Source organism: Gorilla gorilla, chromosome 12 (genome assembly GCF_029281585.2).
Source record: "Gorilla gorilla gorilla isolate KB3781 chromosome 12, NHGRI_mGorGor1-v2.1_pri, whole genome shotgun sequence".
In the NCBI taxonomy this organism is placed as follows: Eukaryota; Metazoa; Chordata; class Mammalia; order Primates; family Hominidae; genus Gorilla; species Gorilla gorilla.
The window spans coordinates 29,263,639-29,279,320 of NC_073236.2; the positions used below are offsets into that span (position 1 = coordinate 29,263,639).

General features: G+C 41.2%; 1 pseudogene; it reads right to left on the reverse strand.

Annotated features, from left to right (window-relative positions):
• Positions 1-370: 370 nt before the first annotated feature.
• On the reverse strand, positions 371-11,881 carry LOC134756835 (protein FAM182A-like; annotated as a pseudogene).
• Positions 11,882-15,682: the final 3,801 nt, after the last annotated feature.

Here is a 15,682-nt window from a genome sequence, read left to right on the forward strand (position 1 = left end):
TCAGGTGGATGTCCAGGCCCCATGTGTACACCAGGCCCCAGGTAGACAGTGGACGCCAGCTGAACATCAGCCCTAAGGTTGACACCCATACTACAGGTGGATATCAGGCCCCAGGTGAATACCTATGCTTCAGATGTGCATCAGTCCCCAGATGAACATAAGGCCACAGATAGACATCAGGCCTCAGGTTTACATCTGGCTTCAGGTAAATATTAGGCCTTAGGTGGATACCCAATCCCCAGGTGGACGTCAGAGACCAGGTTGACACAAAAAAATCCCAGTGGGTATCATGTCCCAGTGGACGTCCAGGCTCCAGGTAAATACCCCAGCCCCACTGTAACTGTAACCACCATAACGAGAAGTGGTAGGCCTAAGTACCATCATGCTCCTTGCTCACAAAAGGATGCTTAGTTATTTTATTCAAAATACAACTCCATTCATCACTCTGAGCAACGATGTGTAGAAAGGAAGAGAAAAATAAAGCAGGCTTCAAGGAATCCATCCAAAATGAGGTAGATATTATAAGGGACAGAAATCCCCAAATGAAATGTTATAGTTGACATAGAATAGTCTTTAAAACCCATTAATTTTCTCACACATTTGATACAAAGCATTATTTCCAGAGACTGAACCTAGAAAGAATTGCTTAAGACTAGGAGTCTTGTTCCAGCCTAGATCCCACACTGTTGAACATCTATACTTAGTACATCACATTATACATAGCACTGACATGACCTGTGTGCATTTAATTTTCTAATATTTGTTCATCTCTGGCATACTTTATATATACATATATATGTATACATATATGTAACATACATGCATACAAGTACACACATACACACAAAAAGTATATAAGGGTAGGATAGTATAAGGGTAGGATAGTATAATTGTGCAGTAACGTTTCTTGTGAAAGTGGTGGAAAGTGGATTGCGTTGGCGACATGCTGGAATGTGCTTCCATTGGCCGAAGTAAGGCTTTCAAAACTAGTCGTTTTCATTTTTCTCTAGCAACTGGGAATATTAATAATTGAAGAAGTGTTGGTATAAAAATAATCATAATAATCACAATGAAGTGGTTTTAATAATTATATCATAAGAATAATAGACATTATAGATATTATAAGATGTCAAAAAAAGAAGATGCCATAAAATCTTTGAGATGATTGACACGTTAAATGCGGCCTCCTGTGCCGCCCTGGGGTGCCACTCTCGCTGGGTTCTTGGCGATGCTCATCGTACTCCACCTGCTCAGCCCAGGCTCCTGCGCCCCCGGAGTCACGCCATGGGAGCGAGGACCTTGCCACGGCCCTAGACAAGGACAATGAGGAGGGGGTGCACGTGGAATCCCCGCGGATAGGCTGGACGCCGGGCAGGAGCCTTTGCAGGGGTGCACAGCCTCCTCTGGAAGCCCTGGTCGCTGCCTGGTGCCTGCTGCGCCCTGCGAGCTCCGCAGCGGTGGAGCCAGGCCTGAACTGCCTGCTCTCGGCCCGCCTGCGGACCCTCTGCCCTTTGTCTTGCCCGTGGGGCCCGGGGCCTCACGCTGGCCCGGGGTTCCTGAAGTTAGCTGACGATGGGCTGGCCTCTGGGACTGGGTCGTGGGTCTTGTGCACTGGCCGCCATGTCACCAGCGCCTGGCCTACCCGCGGTGCTGCTGGAGATGCGGGATGCCCGGGCTCGGGCTCTGCTGGGTCCCCTGGCGCTGCGAACCCCGTCACCTTCCATCGCGGCCGCCCACCATGCTGCGCGCTGGTCAGCCCTGGTCTGCAGCCTTCCTGGGACCCCTCCGGCCCCAAGGAGGCATCACTCACAGCCGCTTGCGACACCGGGGCCGCCTGAACCTCAGCCAGGGCTGCGCCGCGCAAGTGGCTCCAGCCAGCCAGCCCTGGCCCATGAGCAGGACGTTCCGATCCTAGAGATGATCGCCCTCGGCAGTGATACACGGCTATGGAGGAGGCAGCGGATACCTTCCAAAGTTTGTGGACACTCTTCTGCCACACCAAAAGTTTCACCATCAGCTGCGATGCCAACTGGGGCGCAGAGACCCCTCCGGGATGTGGACCAGGCAGTGCCTTTGCTGGGCATCCGCAGTGCTGACCACCCCAAGTGCGGACCCTCACTTCGTGTTCCTCCTCCTCCACGTTCCACATCCAAAGTTCTCTACCATTTCTAAGCAGGACAAATCAAAAGAAACTGAAATCAGAAAGAAAGAGAGAGAGAGAGAAAGCCATGAGCAAAAATAAAAAAAAGAGCAAAACCTTCTGGAAAGCATAAGACGCCTCAAAGCCAAAAACTAATTCTTATCTCTTTTAAACCTTCTGCACTTCTCCAATGATGAATGATTTATTTTTTTTAACACTGGCAATTCGTAATTATTAACTTCTCTGGCATTAATGACTAGAAATTGAATCACATGTGGGAATATAATTTGTATTATATGTAGCTTTTCATATTTTAAAAAATAATCTTTCAGTTTTTCTCCATGGATTAACAATTAATGGAAAATTTTCAACATTGCTGTGTTAATGTCTCCTGAGATAATTAGATGTGAATAATCTTTTATAAACAGAATTTCCTGGGTGGAAGTTCTCATCTTCAGGAGCTCCATAAATAACCATGTCCCAAGAGAACTGTGAATTTGGGAACTGCAAGAACTGAGTCTCAACTTGTCCAGCCTGGAAGCTCTTGGGTGAATCACTCTTGCAGGTGACTTCACTGCCTTCTGTTGAAGGGCCAGTGAGAGCCTGGGGGTTTCAACCTGCAAGAGCCTTACCATTTTAGGGTTCACATTCACAATGAGGAAAAGACATACTTTTTTGATATTCTCCGTATGTAATAAAATAGTTACCAAAACAAAGCAAAGTGTGAGTGGTGACTATTGAGAGGACCCTTTTTATCTTTGCTGGAGTCCCAGAGATTTCTGGGTTTCTTTTGGAGTCAATAGTATTTCCATGTTAATTCTGAGCTCTTAAAACCCACAATATGAGTTGCAGCCAGTGACTAGTGTTGCAGCCAGTGACTAGTGTTGCAGCTTGTTAAACTGATCACTAGTGGTACAGCCTTTTCATTCTGTTCACTTCTTAAAAGGTCAGCTTGGTCAGAGATTAGTGCTACCCTGCCAGAAATAAGCAGTTAGGAATCAAGTAAAGGAGTCAGCTAAAAGCGTAATTACTAAGTAGTAAGGTCACAGCTAGATGGTTGTTGATCTCATTTTCTCTCTGCTGCTGATTTCAAGGCTTTATACCGTGTTTTGATATAACACAGAATGTATACTATGAAGAACAAATAGTCTGTTAGCTTCTTGGAGCTATACTCCATTACTGGAGCAGGGGACAACAATTTGAAGGACATTACTACTTAGACAGTTTAATCTGCCTTTGGCTAGAATAAACTTCAAGTTCCAAGGGCTGGGTTCAGTTGTTATGCAAATTTAGATTGTTGCAGTAAAATTTCCAAAACAAAAAGGATAGGACTCTTTAGATGAAATAAGAATGTAACTGTATTTGAACCCTGTTGAAGGCCAGACAAATTTAGGCAAAATCCCACGACTGAATACTCTGTGATGAGTCCCTTTAAATTCCAACATATAATCTATGTTGGTAACTATGATACGTGCACTGGAAAAGGATGTGTATTCAGTAGTTGATGAGTGTCGCATTCTGTATATGTCAGTTTATGTCAAGTTTGTTCATTGTGTTCATCAAATCTCCCTTTCTCTTATGGATTTTTTTCTGTTGGTTCCATCAGTAATTGAAAGGTATGTTAAAATCTATATTGTAGATTAGTCCATTTTTCTTTTAGTTATATCAGTTTCTTTAGTAAATAATTTGAAGGTATATTTTATATTTATACATATTTAAAATTGGCATATTTTTCTAGTGACTGACATCGTAATATCTTTTTTATCTTAGCAATATTTCTTGGCTTAAGTCTAAACTGTCAATAACAACATAGCAACATGAGCTTTGTGCTGATTAGTGTTTGCAGGCATGTTTTCCATTGTTTTACTTCCAAATGTCTGGATTCTTGTATTCAGATAAATTAATTAAAACATAAAAAATAAATATAATATAAAACATTAAAAAGTAAATATTCTAAAAATCCAGCCAGAGATGTTTCACTTCTAATTGAAGTGTTTAGGACCACGGCTCTCACACTGTGTGCTAAGGTGCCCTGAGATGCTGTGTTTAACTGACAGGGGCACCAGCGGATAGCGTGTGAGTCTGTGTATGTGTGTGTGTGTATCTGAGATGGGGGTCTCACTCTGTCCCCCAGGCTGGAGTGGAGTGGTGAGGTTTAGGCTCACGGCAGCCTCTGCCTCCCTGAGTAGCTGGGAAAACAGGCATGCACCACCATGCCTGGCTAAGTTTTGTAATTTTAGTAGAGACGGGGTTTTGCCATGTTGCCCAGGCTGTATATTTTTGAGGGAAACAAAGCAACATTTGCTGGAGACCTTAAGAACTACTAGCCTGAGGCAGTTCATAGTTTCAAAAGTAGTTAGTTAGAAGTGCATTTGTTTACCTTTAGGGTGGGTGTTGTTAATTACCGCGATGAAAGGAGGTATTGTGCTAAAGTCAGTGTGGAATAGGAATAAGGTCCAGTGGGTGAGATCCAGTCCGATTTTAACATTTGAAAAGTTGTGCTGTGTGCCCAACAGGCACACACATCCCAATAGTAAGTAAATTGTGCTTTTTTAAGAAAGAAACAAAAATACTGTTTCTACTTCCATTGTGTGTTATTTTTTATATGTACTTGCAAATCCATCACCAAAATAAAAATAATGAACATATCCAGCACTCATAAAAGTTTCCCCTTGCCCTTTCATAATCCCAAACTTTCTGTATCTTCCTACCTTACCACTCTCCCTGGCAATCACCAATCTGTCACTATAAAATAGTTTGCCTTGTCTAGATATTTATATAAATGAAGTGTAGTATGGACCCTTTTTTGGAGGGGTCTGGCATCTTTCACACAGCATAATTATTTTGAGATTCAGCTATATTGCAGGCATCAATAGGTCATTAATTTTATTACTGAGTAGTATTCTATTGTGCAGATCGGTCACAATTTATATATCCATTTGCCTGTGGATGGGTTTTTGCATTGATTCCAGTTTTGGACTTATACAAATACATTTGCAATGAACATTCATGTACATAAGTTCTTCTAACTTTGAGTAAATATTAGGAGTGTAATAGCTAATAGGTTTAGGTTTAGTTTTAAGAGACTGTCAAAATGTTTGCCAAAATGGTTGTACCATTTTATATTTTTATCAGCAGTATATAGGAATTCCACACTCTTGCCAACACTTTGTATGGGCCTTCTTTTAAAATTTTAGACATTTTCATGTGTGTACAATAGTATTTTATAGTGGTTCCATAATGCCTAATAATATGTAGTATCTATGTACTTACATGCCATCTGTATATATTTGGTAGAGTGTATGTTCACATTTTTTTTTCCTTCTTCCTTTTTTGTTTTTTTCTTTGCTTATTTTCTCATTATTAAATTTTAATAGTTTCTTTATATACTCTGGATTCAAATCCCTTATTAGATATGAGACTTGCCAGTATTTTCCCCTTGAGTTTTCTTTTTTGTTCTCATAACACTATCTTTCAAATAGCAGATGCTCTTAATTTCTATGGGGTCCAATTTATTAATTGTTCTTGTGCATTTGGTTTTTGGGGCTTCATCTAAGACATTTTTGATTAATTGAATATTACAAAGATTTTTTTTCTGTATTTTCATCTAAAAGTTCATAGCTTTTAATGCTTTATTTTATATTTAAGTCAATGATACTATAAGTGACAGAGCTTTAACCCAAGTCTCTATCATGCATAGCTGGACCCAGAGGCTTACATAAAATCATCAAGAAATGTTCTCCTTCTTTCTCTTGACACTTTTCCTTTTGTTTTAGCCTCACTTTTTCCTTCTGAAGATGACTCTCTTCTCTGTCTGTAGCAAGAGATAGTGCTACAGATAACCCACTTTACTTTGTCCTCACAGACCACAGTGGTAGAAAAAGCAAGAGTCCTTCCTGATGATTCCAAAAAAAAAGTACTGAAACAGTTGCTATGATCCAAAGGTAGAGTCTTTTGCCAGAGCTGGGCATCATGATCACCTCTAGGGCTGGGGCTGGTAGGTTGGGTCAGGCCCAGTTGGTGCTCATTGAAATGGTCCTCAAAGAAAAGGGGGGCTCTCAAGAAGACAGTTGCTGAACACCCCACCAAAAAATAGCCACTGTGTGCATATCTACAACTCCTTGCCATTTTATAAGCAACTGGTTGGGTGGAAAATGACTAGAAATTCAGTTGTCATTAACTTTCCTTTATAATGTCAGTAGAATGAGCCATACATTTCACATGTTGTGGGTTATGTCCATGATAGTCATTTCCGTATATTAAGTATCAATTTGGGGTATCATCTGAAGAAATACACTATTTTGTGATGTTATCCTTAAATTAATATTTTTAGGATAAAGAATTATAGGATGAAAGAAAAGTCTAGGATAGAAATAAAAGAATAGAGAAAATGGGAGCATGGATATACTGCAGAAAATGGCCAAACAGGAAAAGTACTTGTGAGAGGTATTGAAGTACATAACTGATATCACATAGACCTCCAGGAGATTACAACTACTGGCATAAGAACAAACTATCTGAATAGTCTTTGCTAATACTGAGTCTTTCTGCTTGCAAAAGAAGTAAGAATGGTAAGGAAATTGGGACATTGTTCAGATAGGCCTCAATGCATTTATTCATTTACCTGTTGATGGGGTCTGGGGGTATTAATGAAGGATGTTAATAAATAATAATGGGCATGTTAGGTAATCATAATTGATTTGTCCATTTGGTGTGAAGAACATTTTGCCTACCTTCTTTTTTTCGAGGGATTCATTGTTAATGTCATGTTGGATTCTATGGCTTACTAAATGTGTAACTGCCTATTTATGGATTCTGAAGAATTTTATAAAGTGTATTTGCCAAACATTTTGAAAGCTTAGAACTTCTCCAAGGAAGAAGCTCTTTAATGCTTTAGTGCTGCTCTGACAAATATGGTAGCCACAGCCATGTGAATATTGAGCATTTGAAATGTGGCTAGGCTGGACCGAGATGTGCTGTCAGGGTAAAACACACACCAGATTTTGAAAACTTAGTAGGAAATAAAATTAAACATATCTAATTAATAACTTTTATGTTGGTTAGACATTGAAATAATATTTTGTATGTATTTTACATATAAATATACACTCATGTGTATGTGTAATTAATGTCTTCATATGAAATACTTATCAATTACAATTGGAAGAATTATGACTTTGTGGTGGAGAAATCTGGCACAAACTTGATCATGTGCCTCCTGCTGTGATGTCCTCCTAGGAAGACCACAGCATTATTTCTGCGGTTTTCTTGTGAAAGATACATGACCTAAGTCTGGATGTTGGAAACACATCAGATGGAAAAAGGTGAACACATCCTTCATAAATGCTTATGCTCTTTAAAACTCTTAAGTTTATGAAAAATAGGGCGAAACAGAGGAACTGTTTGAAGTTGAAGGAGCTTAAGAGACATGACAATTAATGCAATGGGAAATCCTGGATTGGATCCTGGATTACGAAGTTCAAAAAAATGTATTTAGGGCACAACTGAGAAAATTTGGATGAGATTATAGCATCTGTTGATTGGACCGTAGTGTTGGGTGAATGCTAACATCCTGATGTGGATGATTATATTCTGGTTATGAGAACTTTTCCCAGATTCCTTATCGTTTGCCCAGTGGGTTCATGGACAATGTGGCGATGGTAGCAGGAGAAGATGCTACATGTTTCCAATAACATGAACTTCCCTGCAGCAGTGCTGCCTACTGCCCAGATGAGTGCCCTGACTGCCAGCAATGAGCAATGCTGAGACCCTGGAAAGAGGAACTACCTTGCCTAGACCAGAGAGATTTCTGGTAATGTTGTAATAATATTTTTTCCCTTCCTTCATGGAAGTGGTAAAGAATTGCCCTCACTGGAATAGATGCATATCGGAATATGGACTCCACTTCATATGCTTCTCATAGCATCAAATTATTTACATTTGCTGAGTTCTTATTCTCTGCTATCATACAATTACTACTGATGATGGAGCTTATTTTACAAAAAACGAAGTGATGCCATGGGCTTCAGCCCATATTTATTGGTCTTGTGACATCCCACATCACTCAGAGGAACATGACCTCACAAGAATCAGTTACTTCACCAACTGTGAGACCCTGAGGGGCTGGGTTTCTATCCGACAAGATGTGTTAGATACCCTGACCCAAGAGCCGTCATACCCAGAATTCATGGTTCCATGTAGCAAGGATCATTGTGATGGTGGTGATGATGATGGTGAGGATGGTGATGGTGAAGGTGGAGGTGATAATGAAGTGATAGTTATGTTGAGGATGATGAAGGTGATGATGATGGTGAGAGTGGTAAAGGTGAACATGGTGATGGTGAGAATGGTGATGGTGGTGATTGTGATGGTGATGATAAGGATGGTGATGGCGAAGGTGGTGATGATAATAGTGATATTTATGGTGAGGATAATGGTGATGATGATGAGGATGATGATGGTGAGAATGGTGATAGTGATGATGATAGTGATGGTAATGATGATAATGATGATGATTATGAGGATGGGGAGGGTGACAATAATTATTATGATGAGGACGGTGATGGTGAAGGTGGTGATAACGATAGTGATAGTTATGGTGAAGATGCTGGTGTTGATGATGGTGAGAATGGCGAGGGTAAGAATGGTGATGGCGACGATGATAGTGTTGGTGATTGTAAGGATGGTGATGGCGATCATGGTGATGATGATGATAGTGCTGACTGGGCTATGAGGTAATGGAGGCAGAAAAGTGGCAGTTTCTAGGAAGTATGGAGCCAGCTGGGAACTGCAAGGTAACCTTAGTGGGGGTGGAAGATGTCGGGCCCCTGCCTCATTTCTAGACATCTGGGGAAAGCTCACCCCTCACAGTAGTTCCAGGAACCCCTCCATCCAGCATTTCCTTCTCGCAATCAGCATGGAGCTTTTGGGGTGCAGAGAAGTGTCTTCTATTCACTGCACTCTGTGGGAAGGGAAAAGGGGGAGTGCTATTTATGAACACTGTATAATACAGTAGGGTCTCATCTCATATATTTCGGGAGAATTTTCAGCTGAAGAGAGCAAGCCTCAGAGAACTCAGGTAACTTTATCTTCAATAGCATCCAGTTGTGATTTATTGAGCAGTTACTATGTGCCAGGCAACATGCTGGGTGGTTCCTTATATGTTATCTCATGAAATCCTACAGCAACACAAGGAGACAGGCATAACTACCCCATTATAAAAATTGTGGTAAAATAAACTAAAATTTACTGTCTAACTATGTTTAAGTTTACATTTCAGTGCATTAAATACATTCACAATGTTGTGCAACCAATTTCCAGAATGATTTTCATCTTGTAAAACTACAATTCTGTAACTCATTTAAAAACAACTCCCCAATCACCACCCTCCCCAGGACCTGGTAGCCACCATTCTCCTGTCTGTCTCTATGGATTTGACTACTCTAGGTGCCTTGGAAAAGTGGAATAATACAGCATTTGTCTTTTTGGTCTGGCTTATTTTGCTCAGCCTAATGTCCTCAAGGTTCATTCCTGATGCAGCAGGTGTCAGACTCTCCTTCCTTTTCAAGGCTGAACCCTAGTCCACTGTATGCATAGACAGTATTTTGTTGATCCGTCCATCCATCCATGGACACTTGGGTTGCTTCCACCTTTTGGTTATTGTGGATGATGCTGCTGTGAACATGGTTTTGCATGTATCTCTTCCAGGCTAGCCCCATCATACAGAAGAGCATAGAGAGATTCTGGGAAGAGGGATGACCTGCCCGGGGCCTTTGGTGAGGTCCTGGTGGAGGATCTCCCAGACCTCAAAGGCAGAGCTCCTCTCCTCACCCCACTGCCTTTCTTAAGACCTGCCTCCTGCTCCACCACACAGTGCCCACTCCCTGGCACTAGACTTGCTAAGGCCTCTTGATCCCTGTAAGTTCAGGGACAGGAATTGGTGGGCACAACTACAGTCACTCACTTCTCTGTCCCCTACTGCAGATTCTGTGCCAAACAATACATGACAATGACCTGCTTTCCACTCTTTCACCAGATGTGGATGGGGTGCCTACAGCATGCCAGGCATGTGTGGGCACTGGATGGAGACCCCTGGGAAATGAGAAGATGTGAGCTCCTCAAGGCCAGGGGCATCCCTTTCATTTGCTGCTACCCTGTGAGGGATGGAGGGGAACCCTGAAGCATTGGAGAAGTGCATGAGTGACCTAGCTCAGATGATGATATCATAGTAACCCTGTTTATTATCACCTACCATGTGCCAGGCATTGTGCAAAGTACTTTGCACACATTACCGGCTGTAAAGCTCAGAGACAACTGTAGGAGTGAATCTGTTATACCTCCCACTTTACAGGGGAGGAAACTGACGCCCAGAGAGGTGAACCAGTCTTCCCCAGGCCTTGCAGCTAGTCTCTGGGATGTGGATCCAGGCGATCTGACTCAGAGATCCCCTCATCCTCTTGGTTTTTGCCCCTGTAGCCCTCTGGCTTGTCCCCAGGGCCCTGTACCCTTGGCCACCAAAAAGATAACCTGGACATGGGCTTCAGCAAAGGCAGCAACCCCAGCACATCTCCATTTGATAGGGAGGGACCTCAGGCCCACCACAGGAGCCCTGGGCTGCAGGTGGTGTAGGTCCTGGCTGAACCACAATGCACCCATGTTGGAGGATGCACCCTAGGATGGGCAGCAGCAGGAGGTCTCCCTGCCCAGCAACCGGTAGTGGTACCTGAGAACAAAGGAGGAGAAGGAAGCTTTGGACACAGGTGTGGAGAAGCCCAAGGAGGAAGAAGAAGACTTGGACTATGGGCTGCTGGATGGCCTCAAGGACCCCCTCCCAGAAAAGGAACTTTGAGGCTGAGATGAAAGTGCTCCCTATTTTCTATCCTGGAACTGCTGTAAACCTCGGTGTGACATCACAGGGCCTCATTTCCTTATTTATAAAATGGGATTTTATGGGGGTTCCAATGAGACACTGGACTGAGAGCATTTTGAGAATTGTAAAAAATGTACAGTGAGGGAATAATTATTATCAATGGACCATTGCTCTTCCAGTAGTTAGTATTCTTTAGCAAATATTTGAAGGTAAAATATGGTTTGTTGAGGAGGTTTGCAGCAGCTGAGGCCCTCAAGAGTCTTTTCTGTCTCCGTTCAAAGCTGGCCTCTGACAGGGACCTTCTTGGTGCTACACCTGGGCCCCTCATCCTTTGTGCAGGCTTCTCGGGGTTCTTATTTCTATTGCATCTTGTGGTTCCCTAGTGGATGGCATGCTCCATCTTCACTCAGAGCTAACTGCATCTCCTCCAGGCCCATGTCCCTTGTGCAGCACCCACTTCTCCCTCACCAGGATTCAAAACCTTCTGTGACTGACCTCCGCTGACCTCCCAACTTTATCCTCCCTCATTCTTTCTGCTCCTCCAGTTCCATGCCTGTGCCCCTCAATCCTGTGGCTCACACTCTCAGCCAAGCTGTTCTCCATCAGGATTTCCTTGGCTTCCCTTTCTGCTAGGCAAATTTGTGTTCATCCTTCCAAGCCCTGCACAGATGTCCTCCTCTGAAAGCTCTCCCTGAGGTCACACAGTCCAGGAACAAGGTAGTCCTTGCTCCTCTGCTGCCTCTGGGTTTTGTGCCTTTATCACTTTGGTGTGACTGCCTAACTCCTGCTGAAGGTAGGCATTTTGGCTTTACTCACCTCAGTATCTCCTGGGTCCAGCTGGGTGTCTGGCCTGGCCCAGAATCTGTGCTCATCTCATCGAGGGTGTATAGAACTCACAAGGACCCAGGAATGTTTTGCAAATAATACCACCCTCCCACACTTCTCCAATGTTTACTTTCTAAGCTCCTTTACTCTTTGACATTCAAATTTCTAAATGGCCTGTATGTATTTACAATGCCTGGGAAAATGCCTTCAGAGGACAAACACACCCCACCGGCAGAATGTATTTGCATTGACTAGGATTATGGATGAAATTCAGCTTTCTGGCAAATGAATCATTTGGCATTGGCTGAGTATCTGCTCTGTGCCAGATATTCAGCTGTGATCTCTAGAAAGAGACATGAACTACTGACACAGTCCTTGACCCCGAAGAGCTCAGAATCCAGTGAGTTTGATTTCTTGTAAGTTAGAGACAGAGTTCAGAGCAGAAGCTCAGGCAGAAGAAGAGAAGTAAAATGGACACACCAGAGGCAGTGACAGCCACACAGGTGTCTGGGGACACTGAGTGCAGCAACAAATAGCTTAGGCTGCCTTGGCAGCCCACGAAGGTATCATGGTTTCCTATTGCAGCATCTCAGTGATGCTTTTGTTATTCTGACCTCTGCTATCTCAGATATCATACTTTGAAAATATTTATCATGTTCTCCTATTTTTGTTTTTATTTAATAATTTTATGCTCATCAATTCCACCTGTATCTTTTCTGCTAGTCAGTCTACACATTAGTTTTCAACTAGAAGTCCTTTTTTTAAATGTCCAAGTCCTCTCACATTTTGTATGCATATTATAGTTTTTCATATTCTATTTGTGTTGAAAACTCTTATTCCAAGAGCCTTTACTCAGTAATTCTGGATGATGGATAAATTGTGTTGTAGGTGTTCCCGTGGATTTTCTTTTGCATATGTGAGTTCCCTATTCCTCTGGGGGGAGTGTAGCTATGTATGTTAATAAACAAAAATGATTCAAGTCATTATAAACAAGATAATATGTGAAGAGTGCAGGCAATGAAATCTTGAATAAGAATAATTGGCCTGACATTGATAACTCAAATTGGAATAAAAGAGAACTAAAAGTTCACTATCATGTAGTGATTTCTTAAATTAAGGAAGGATTTGGATGTAGATTTATAGGGGAAACATGTTACCAGGACATTCTTAAGAAAATAAAAGGATGGCTGAAAAAATTATGTAAAACCCGAAGGGTCATTCAGGCAACAAATAGACATAAAAGATCTCAGGTAACATCACCACAAAAATCTAGCCAAGAATGAGCCAAAATAAGGAGAAAGTAAATAGAGACATTTTATGAAATAACAGATGAAAAATAAGTCCTATAAATACAGCACATAGATTGAGCAACTAAAGAAAACTGACTATAGAATAAAAGGCATAAATTTTGGTAAAACAAGAATAATGCAAGTTACAAAACTCCAGAGGTTGCAGAAGAGAATTAAAAAAAAAAAAAAAACTGTCCTCACATGATCTCTCATAAAAAGATGTAGACTGGAGCAGTCTAAAAGTAAAATCTGAAGGCAAAATAGAAACCACAGGAACTTCTACCAGTAACTGCAGATTTGTAATTGATATCAACTCTCCCATGGAAAACAACAACAAAATTTTCTTCGAGACACTAAGTGTTAACAAAGCAATGGAAAATTGCAAAGCCCAGATCCAAGAGATGAGCTTGGCATTGAGCATCACTTTTCAGCTCAAGATTTTTACTGATTCTAGGAAGTTAAAAAATAGATTGCAAAACTAAGGAATACTTTTGGCAGCCAAATGCATGTAACTGTGTCAGTGTGCAAGGGAATGTCGTGGGGAGAATTGGAGCACAGTACCCTCCAGGCTTTGAGTTGGGGTCAAAGACTACACTCGGTAAAGACCAGCCCACTCAGGGACATAAAACTAGTGTCTGATTATCTGTACACTTATGGATGCATTAAAGTAACCTGCTAGTGTCCTTAGCTTACTGCAAAGAGCAAATGTAATTCCTCTGTAAAGAATGTTAACATTTCCAGGGCCTCAAATTACTTTCAGTTTTTCATATATAATGCCTAGAACTCAATTTAAAAATACATGTAAATAAATACATGATGAGATATGATGAAGAAATTATTGAAAAAAAGATGAGGATGATATGGTTTGGCACTGTGTCCCCACCCAAATCCCATCTCTAATTGTAATCTCCACGTGTTGAAGGAGGGACTTGGGGGGAGGTAATTGGATCATGGGAGTGGTTTCCTCCATGCTATTCCCGTGATAGTGAGGGAGTTGTCATGAGATCTGATGGCTTTAAAGGTAGCAGTTTTGTCCAGTGCAATGGCTCACACCTGTAATCCCAGCACTTAGGGAGGCTGAGGTTGGTGGATCACTTCAGATCAGGAATTCAAAACCAGCTGGCCAACATGGCAAAACTCCATCTCTACTAAAAATACAAAAAAAATTAGCTGGGTATAGTGGCACATGCCTGTAATCTCAACTACTCATGAGGCTGAGACAGGGGAATCACTTGAACCTGGGAAGTGGAGGTTGAAGTGAGCTGAGATCACACCACTGCACTCCAGTCTGGGCTACACAGCAAGACTCTGTCTTAAAAAAAAAAAAAAAGTGGCAGTTTTTCCTGCTCTCTCTCCTGCTGCCATATAAGATGTGCCTTGCTTCTCCTTTACCTTCTGTCATGGTTGTATGTTTCCTGAGGCCTCCCCAGCCATGCAGAACTGTGAATCAAGTAAATCATTTTTATTTATAAATTATCCAGTCTCTGGTAGTATATTTATAGTAATTTGAAAACTGACTAATACAGCAGACATATAAGAGAAAAATCAACAACAAAAAAAGTTTTGCCTGGAAAAAAATAATGAATCTCTTTATAATTGTATAATTGTAGTACAGATGTTCCTCAACTTATGATAGGGTTACATCCTGATAAACCCAATATAATTGAAAATATCATAAGTAGAAAATGCATTTAATATACCCAACCTGCCAAACATCATCGCTTAGCCTAGCCTACCTTAAACATGCTCAGTGCACTAACATTAGCCTACAGTTGGGCAAAATTATCTAACAGAAAGCCTACTTTATCAGAAAGTGTTGAATCTCTCATGTAATGTATTGAATATGGTATATTATGTTGAAATTGTGATTGTTTTGCAGTATTGTAAAGTTGAAAAATTGTAAGTCAAACCATCATTAAGTCAAGGACTATCTGTATATTTAAATTCTTTTATACAGACACACACTCACACATACGTACATACACACGGAGAAAGAGGGGAAGAGAGTGACAGAAAGATAAACAGTGAGACAGAAAGAGAGACCAGAAATTACCAGTGTGAGAAATTAATAAAGAGAGGACATCACTACAGTTTCTATAGACATCAAAACAAGTATAAAAGATTTATAGTAGCCCCAGCTAGTGTCATAAGGCAATTAAAAGAAGTTAAATTTGTAAATATTGAAAAGGAAAGGTAAATGCTATTTTGGAGATGGCATGGCTATGTACAAATGTCAAAAATTATCTACAAACAATTAGAAATAAAAGCCAGTTTGGTAAGGTGACTGGACTTATAACAAATGCACAAAAAGCAAAAATCAACTGTATACCTATTACACTTTTTGTTTGATAAAGTAGAAATAATTCATCACAAACAAGGACAGAAAGGAAAGGGAATAAACACGTCCTTAAATTGTGTACCCTAGATGCCTCTCTTGCTTCACCCTAGGCTCAGTCCTGATGAAAATGGCTCATTATTTGTTAGAGAAATTTAAATTAAAACTGTAATGACATACCATTCTACACATACTAGTTTGTCTAACATTAAAAGACTAACAAT